General features: G+C 46.0%; 1 non-coding gene across 1 annotated transcript; it reads left to right on the top strand.

Moving 5' to 3' along the window:
• The first annotated feature begins 7913 nt into the window (after positions 1-7913).
• LOC120366953 (U5 spliceosomal RNA) lies at positions 7914-8027 on the top strand. Its single transcript, XR_005581464.1, has one exon. It is a non-coding gene; the product is annotated as a U5 spliceosomal RNA (small nuclear RNA).
• Positions 8028-8929: the final 902 nt, after the last annotated feature.

The following is an 8929-nucleotide window of genomic DNA, read 5'->3' as shown; positions in this document are numbered from 1 at the left end:
GTCAACGTGGTGAAACCCTGTCTCTACTAAAAATACAAAAAATTAGCTGGGCATGGTGGCACATGCCTGTAATCCCAGCTACTCAGGAGGCTGAGGCAGGAGAATTGCCTGAACCCAGGAGGCGGAGGTTGCGGTGAGCCAAGATCGTGCCATTGCACTCCAGCCTGGGTAACAAGAGCGAAACTCCGTCTCAAAAAAAAAAAAAAAAAAAAAAAAAAAGAAAGAAAGTAAAAGAAGGCTAGGCATGGTGGTTCACGCCTATAATCCCAGCACTTTGGGAGGCCAAGGTGGGCAGATCACCTGAGGTCAGGAGTTCAAGACCAGTTCAAACATGGTGAAACCCTGTCTCTACTAAAAATACAAAAATTGTCCGGGTGTAGTGGTGGGCACCTATAATCCCAGCTACTTGGGAGGCTTAGACAGGAGAATCGCTTGAACCCAGGAGGTAGAGGTTGCAGTGAGCTGAGATCGCACCACTGCACTCCGGCCTGGGCAATAAAGAGTGAAACTCCGTCTAAAAAAAAAAAAAAAAAAAAAAAAGTAAGTAAAAGACTAGGCCAGGTGCAGTGGCTCACTCTCATAATCTCAGCACTCTGTGAGGCCAAGGCGGGCAGATCACTTGAAGTCAAGAGTTCTAGACCAGCCTGGCCAACATGGCGAAACCCCATCTCTACTAAGAGTACAAAAATTAGCCAGATGTGGTGGCGGGCAGCTGTAATCCCAGCTACTCGAAACCCAGGTGGCTGAGGCAGGAGAATTGCTTGAACTCGGGAGGCAGAGGTTGAAGTGAACTGAGATCATGCCACTTCACTCCAGCCTGGGCAACAGAGAGAGACTGTGTCTCAAAAAAAAGAAAGTAAAATAATAAAAGGGTGGTTACTCCATAGACAGAACAGTCCCAAGGGCTGCTGGTTGGCTATTTTTATGGTTATTTATTAATCATATTTCAAATCATATTCCTGAATCTTTCAGGAAAGAGGTGGGAGAACTCCCGGAAGTGAGGGTTCCTTTCCCTTTCAGACAATATAGAGTAATTTCCAGACGTTGCCATGGTGTTTGTAAATTGTCAAGGCATTGGTAGAATGTTATTTAGTATGCTAATGTATTATAATTAATGTATAAAGAGCAGTGAGGACCCTTGAAGCTCACCTTCATCACCATCTTGGTTTTGGTAGGTTTTGGCCAGCTTTTTTTTTTTTTTTTTTTTTTAACCACATCTCATTTTCTCAGATGGGTCTTTGTGATTTTTATGTTGCAAAACAAGTCCTGCCCAACTCCTGTCTCACTTTGAAGTCCAGCTTAGAAGAATCTCTAAAGACAGGAAGCCTCCCATATGCTAAAGAGAAAGTGGGGTTCCAAGTTCAAGGCCAGGAACAGAACTAGAGAAAGGAAGGACCATTAAGCAGGAGGAAACTTTCCCCTCTCCTTTGGAGGACACGAAATCACCAGGGAACAAAAAGGATGTCCTCCTTTCTCTACCCTAAGTGATTTCTAACCACTATCCCCCATCCCCCCAACACCCTAATCCCCCTCCCCGCCCACGCCCCGCTTTTCCTGATCTGGTCGACCACAAAGAGAGTTCCCTTGGCCTTGCAGTAGACCCTTGGGCCAGGCTAGACCAGCTGACCACACCCCAAGGAATCCCATGACAAGGAAAGAGTGGGAGCATCCAGGCCACGTCCTCTCCAACCCCACCCCCTACCACAGCTGGAGGGATGCGGCAAGTGCAGTTTTCCAGCAGGATGAGATGGTGCCTCTGCTCTTGACCGAAATTGTTGTCAGGACTGTACCTGCGTGGGATAGTGAGAGGGAGAGGAGAGAGGGGAAAGGGGAGAGGGGAGAAAGGAGGAAGGGGCGCCTGGAGAGGCGCGCGGGAATGCGGGAGTCGCGGGCGCAGAGGCCACCGCTAGGGTGCAGCTGTGGGCCGACGCGGGAGCCCAGGCTCGGGTGGAGGCGCGCCGGAGCCGGGCCGGCAGAGCTGGAGAGGAGGTTGGGGTGTTGTGTTTCCACTGTAACTATAATTAGGCGGATTCAGTGTTTATTTAGGCTGAGAGCTGTAAGATAAATGACAGCTTCGAAGATGCTTTTCAACACTTCATAAATCACCCATCCGCCCGGGCAGTTTGCGGCTGCCATGTCTCGGTTCTCCCTCCGCGCGCTCCCTGTCCCCCCCACTCACCTCGGAAGAGGGCACACCCGGGGACGACTCCGGAGCTGTCACCACAAAGGGCAGGAGGGCAAAGGGGAAATGGTGTCTGTGCTTCCCAGAGCCCGCAGCGCCCCGGAAGGGTACGGGGCAGCCGCCAGGAAAGCTGTCAGGAGACGCTTCCTCCCGAGGTGGTCCCGGCGGCCAAGTGGGGCTCGGTTGACGGGCAGGCTTGCCCTCCTCTGGGAGAATATGGTCTCTAATCGGCTCTAATTCAAGCTCTCCTCTCTGTGCCCTGATGACACATCTGCAGATTTACAGGGGACGTTTGAGAAATATTTATAGTACCGGGACCGTTCTTTACCCTCCTGTGACTGTCTGTGCCTCTCTTGGGGGCTCAGGGTGGAAGGGCCCATGCCCTTTCCCATGGGAGAGTACATTCTTGGAGAGCGTTGCGGACGGTAGGCCTGTCTCCCAAAGGGAGTTTGGAACTCCCTGGTCATTAGGAAGGGGAAAGACCTGGATGGCAACCCACCCTGCCTAGCCAGGCCTGGGTCCCAACAGTTCCCTTCGCAGGAAAAGGGATCTAGGTTTAGGGAGTCCAGCATTGGGCCTATCAGGCTTTGACTAGAAGTACCTATTCTAAACAGACCCAATGCAGAGGTGATTAACCCAACAGGGACCTGAATATGATTAACCCAATGCAGGGTTAATCAGATTAACCTGGTCCAAGGTTAATCCCTGGACCAGTGCCTTCCCTCACAGAGAGAGGTTTTTGAATCAGAGTGGGCACTGCAGGGGCTCATGTCGCATGTGATGGCCAGTGCCATGGACCCTTCTCCCAGTTTGGAAACTGAGTGAAGGAAATTAGTTTTATGTAAAAGGAAACTGGATTTGGGGAAATTAGTCTTGTGTAAAAATAACAAGTTAGCCTTCAGCAAGCAATAGGCTTATAATCTTCTTATAAGGCCCATGATGCCAGGTTAGATCATTCATGGTTTGGGGAGGTCCAGCCAAGCCATCAAGGAGACAGATTCCTGGATTCAGACATCAAAGTACTGCTGAAATGGGGAGCGCCACCACACCACCACTGTTCTTTTCCCTATGCACAGACCTCCACAAAGGATCTGCATTACCCAGAGAGCAGAGCCATCTTCCCACATGGAATGTGTGCCTACTGAGGATCTGTGGATACGATCCTCACCACCCATGCCATGTCTCTAGGCCAGAATTCACCCAGCAAAGGAGTACATAGGCCAAATTCTGGCTTCAGAGATTGGAAGATTATCTATTGACATTTGTATTTGGTAGGGCATGAAAGAGGTTGCTTTTTTTCTCTCACAAGGAAACCAAGCCAAGAGAACAGATGCAGTGGATCAAGTCCCCATTCAGAGGCTCTGAGTCGTTCTGTTAGTATTGGATAACCCTGGGAGCTGTGTCAGGGTTTCATTCATCTCTTCATTTATTCAGCACCTATGACACACATTCTCTGGGCTAGGCACTGTGCTAGCTGTTGAAAATACAATAATGAAAGACAGTTTCTTCAGCTTCTACTCTCATGTAAGAGATAGGAATAAAACAAGTAATTACAATCAGCTATAGTGGAGATGTGTATAAAATAAGATGCTGTTTGGTACCTACTTAGCAAGGGTGATTCTTCTGTCAGCAAATGAGCCCAGTTCTCCATAGTGGGCATTGCTGAAGTCTGAGTAACGCTATTAAAGACAAACAAACAAAAACTATAGAGCCATGGTTAAGAGCATGGACTCTGCAGTGAGTTTGAATATTTGAGTTTGAATTCCAACTCTGCCACTTACTGATTACGGGATCTTGGCCAAGTTGTTTAACTTCCTTGTACCTCTTCTGTAAAATGGGAATAACTGTTGTTGTTATTACTATTATGTTTACCTCATAGGATTGTAGTGAAGATTAAGTGAGAGGGCCAGGATTACACGCCTGTAATCCCAGCACTTTGGGAGGCCAAGGCAGGTGGATCACCCGAGGTCAGGAGTTCGAGACCAGCCTGGCCAACATGGCAAAACTCCATCTCTACTAAAAATACAAATATTAGCCAGGCATGGTGGTGGGCACCTGTAATCCCAGCTACTTGGGAGGCTGAGGTAGGAGAATCACTTGAACCCAGGAGGTAGACGTTGTAGTGAGCCGAGATCATGCCATTGCGCTCTAGCCTGGGAGATAAGAGCAAAACTCCATCTCAAATAAACTTTTAAAAAGATTAAATGAGAGAATGTGTATAAATGCTTACCTGTTATGGCATAGGTGCTCCATACTGTAAATGTTAGTGGAAGGAAGGAAGAAAGGAAGGAAGGAAAGGAGGGAGGGAGGGAAAGAAGGAAAAAGAGAGAAAGAGAAAGGAATGCCTCTGTATGTAGGAACTAGGAAAAAAATGTTCAAGTCTCCTGAATAAGAGAGAAGTAACCTTACACAGCCACTGCCATCTTCTCCATGGTTTCTAAGCCTTTTATTGTGAATTGGGAGGATTCGATTCTAATTCCAGGTCTTTCATTAGCTGGTAATATGCCCTTGCTCAGTCTCTGGGCTTCCATTCCTCATTTGTAAAAGGAAAGGGGCAAACTCCCTTCTACAGTATTTTCACTTTTAACGTTTTATGGCTCTGTTCAAAAATGCACACAGACTTTTGGAGGTGTGGATATGCTTATGGCATTGATTATGGTGAAGACTTCACAAATATACAACTAATCAAGTGGTACATATTAAATATGTCCAGCTTTTTGTATGTCAGTCATGCCTTAATAAAGTGTTTTTTAAATGCAGCCCAAAATATAAACAGTTAGGTATATTAATAATTTTACAAATCAGTTAACAAAATACATTGCTGCAACAGTTTCTAAGCAATGTTCTATCACTGATAAATGTCCTATGTGGTGCTCAAAATGATGACGTATCAGCTGTCCTCAGTCCTGTCAAATATCTTTGTGATACTGTTAACAGCACAGCAACCACACTGAGGCTGTAGCAATGCCAAGGTTGAAGGGGTCAAATTTCCAAACCCACGATTATTTTGAAAAATTTCCCCAAGCCCAAGACACTCAGAAGAAGAACTTAGATCTATTCACTTTCCAAAAAGTGGATCTCTCTGATTAATTCATCCTTGTCCTATCAACCTTCCTTACTCATTCATATATATACTAAATATTTCCCATATGCCAGACACTGGCTAAGTGTCTACTTTTATCCTAAGCGTCTACTTAGGATAAAAACAAATGATTCCTTCCCTCGAGCTGTGTATTGTCTTTTAAAGGAGATATATGAAGACATTATCAAATAAATGCAATAAAATGCTGTTAGTTTTGTGACCAAAGTCTGCATAGGGAACACTGGGGTGCCAAGGAGGAAGTGGTCACTTCTCTCCCATGCCTACATGGTTCTCTGCACACTATTGGTGTCTCATATGTGTTGGATGAACGAATTAACCAGCAAATAGCTTGGAGTAGAAGATCTGAGTAGGAGGAATAGTAGGAAGGGACAGAAACCTACCTGCCCCTAGCCATGCTATGAGACAAACAAACCAGCTAAATTAAAGGAAATAGGAATGGGGTTATATATCCCTGCAAACAACCCCTGGAAGCTAGCATATCTAACAGATATACCCTGAAGCTGGTACTCTCTTATTTTAATTTTTTTAAGTTAAATAAATGAGTCAAGGTCTCACTATGTTACCCAGGTTGGTCTCAAACACCTGGGCTCAAGTGATTCTCCCCTCTCAGCCTCCCAAAGTGCTTGGGTTACAGGCATGAACCACCACTCCCTGCCTGGTACTGTTTCAGACATGAGCCACCACTCCCAGCCCAGTACTCTCTCCCTTTCTGATTTAACTCTTAGAAAATCCCAAGGCTAGATTTCCTAGCCAAAACAAGTTGAGCAGGAAAGGAGCAAAGGGAAGGCTTTCTCCCAGCCATAGCAGAAGAGCTGAATCCCTGCCTACCCACATCATTATATAGAAGGAAAAAAGTCAGGCCGGGTGCAGTGACTCACGCCTGTAATCCCAGCACTTTGGGAGGCCGAGGCAGGTGAATCACGAGGTCAAGAGATCGAGACCATCCTGGTCAACATGGTGAAACCCTGTCTCTACTAAAAATACAAAAAATTAGCTGGGCATGGTGGCGCGTGCCTGTAATCCCAGCTACTCAGGAGGCTGAGGCAGGAGAATTGCCTGAACCCAGGAGGTGGAGGCTGCGGTGAGCCGAGATCGTGCCATTGCACTCCAGCCTGGGTGACAAGAGCAAAACTCCATCTCAAAAAAAAGGAAAAAAGTCATTGTGCTGACTTCCAAAGAGTTGGACAAGAATGACCCAAACCTCTCCAATCTTCATATGATCAAAGGCCACACTGTGTCTTGCTGCATGTAGGCTTATCTCACTCTGCAGTTTAGGAACTGATGCACACAAAGGAAGATAAAATTATAGACTTCTCTGTCTGATGGCTCACAGACTTCACCAGACACAAAGAGTGCTGGATGAGAATATGTGGGTAAAGCAACAAAACCAGTCCAACGCAGGTAGAAGAACCCCCAGATATGTGCCCAGTCAAGGAGGGTAAGGACTGACAGCTTCCTTTGAGATGTAGTGCATTCCTTCATTTATATTTTGGCATGAGATGCTAAAATGCAAGGAGGAGTGGAATTGCTGTCAAATTTACTAATGGGATCCATCTTCGTAACCCAGATCTTCAGAAAACTTCTTGCAGCATAATAATTCAACTCTCTTCAGAACTTTGCTTCATTTCTGCTCTCCTGAGGAAGCAAGCAAAGAAAAGTAGTCATTTCCCACTCAGCCCTCTCTCTGTTTGATGCACTGAGAGCCCCTCCCTGGTTAACTTCAGGTTTTTCCCCTCAGCAATGGGAAAGCCCCAAACGTTAGCGGATGTTAACAGGCAGACCCCAGTTACTGTCACCCAACAATCTCCTTCTGCTGACCAGTGGCTCCAAACTGGGTTCAGTCTATGCTCTTGACTTTTCCCACACTCCCTGCTTCCAGTCAAAGAAAATGCAGCAGAGCCTGTTTTCCAGTGTAAGCAAGTAAATTCCAAACTTATCCACTTCAGGCTTTTGCAGCTCCTGGCTTGAGCCCTGCTCGGGAGATAGACAGACACAGACAATAGAATTTGTTTTGAAAATCTGCCCTTCGAGTTAAAAAGATGGTGTCACTAATTCTTGTCTGGAGGACCTGTAATTTGAATGTTTCTCCAGGACTAGAGAGAGAAGTCACGAAGACCCAGAACACTTCTTTATCAGTGTGCCTTGGTAATCAGACCGAGAGCTTTTGCTAATGCTAGTTAATTCTATTTGGCTCAACAAACATTTGTTGAATGCCTACTAAATGCCAGGCACTATGACAGGTGCTGGCAATTATTGCTAACAGCCTGTGCTAGTGAAGTATTTGGCCAGGGTTAGAGATGCTGTTAGGTGGCCTGAGGCGGGGGGAGAAGGACTGAAGGGAGAACTGAACTCATCATGATAGCTTATCCTCTTTCAGATAGCTTTTTACACTACCTCAGGTGAGAAACACAATCAGCAGCACAAAGGGGTCATATCTCAAGACAACATATTTGCATTGAGTTAGCTACTTTGTCTCTGCTTCTGAATCATGGCAGACCTTGGCATCTGGAGTCAAAAGAGCTGAGCTCAGATTCCAACCTCTCCATTCAGCTGTGTGAGCATGGGCAAGTCATTTGACCCCTGAGCCTTGGTTTCCAGTGATATGAATTTGAAATAAAAATACTTGTCCTACTCTAGTTTCTCTTCAGATTGTATAAATCTTTCACCTTTTACTAAAGATTTCCATGGAGAGGAACAACTGTGTCTTAAACCAATTTTTTGAGGCTTGCTTTTTAGCAGGGATTATATTTAAAAACAAACAAACAAACAAACAAACAAAACTTTCCCTGTCTGGATCATTTGAGGTCAGGAGTTTGAGACCAGTCTGGCCAACATGGTGAAACCCTATCTCTACTAAAAATACAAAAAATTAGCCGGGCATGGTGGCAGGTGCCTGTAATCCCAGCTACTTAGGAGGCTGAGGCAGGAGAATCACTTGAACCCAGGAGGGTGGAAGTTGCAGTGAGCTGAGATCACACCACTGCACTCTAGCCTGGGTGACAGAGCAAGACTCTACCTAAAAACAAAACAACAACAACAACAACAAAAAAAAAACTTGCCCTGTCGACTTCATAGGTAGAAGAATCAGGTGAGATAATGTAACATGGCCCAGTGCTTCCTGAACTTTAATGTACGTATGAATCACAGAGGGATGTTGTTAAATTGCAGACTGTGAGTCAGTAATTCTGTGTGAGTCTGAGATTCTGCACCTCTTTGGTTTGTTTGTTTTTTGAGATGAAGTTTCATTATGTTGCCCAGGCTGGAGTGCAGGGGTGCGATCACAGTTCATTGCAGCCTCGACCTCCTGAGCTCAAGCAATCTGCCTGCCTCAGCCTCCTGAGTAGCTGGGACTACAGGCCTGTGCCACCACATCCAGCTAATTTTTTAAAATTAATTTTCGTAGAGATGAAGTCTTGCTATGTTGCCCAGGCTGGTCTTGAATTCCTGGACTCAAGTGATACTCCCCGCTCATCTTCCCAAAGTGCTGGGATTACAGGCATGAGCCACCAAGCCTGGTGTGCATGTCTAACAAGCTCCCAGGTGATGCTGCTGAGGATAGCCTAGGGATCACGCTTTGAGTAGCAAGCTGTGGACTGTTCACTGGTCATATGGGAAGGATGGTGACACTGATGATGACCACCAGC

Source organism: Saimiri boliviensis, chromosome 17 (genome assembly GCF_048565385.1).
Source record: "Saimiri boliviensis isolate mSaiBol1 chromosome 17, mSaiBol1.pri, whole genome shotgun sequence".
NCBI lineage: Eukaryota > Metazoa > Chordata > Mammalia > Primates > Cebidae > Saimiri > Saimiri boliviensis.
This window is presented reverse-complemented; position numbering and strand designations above follow the sequence as displayed.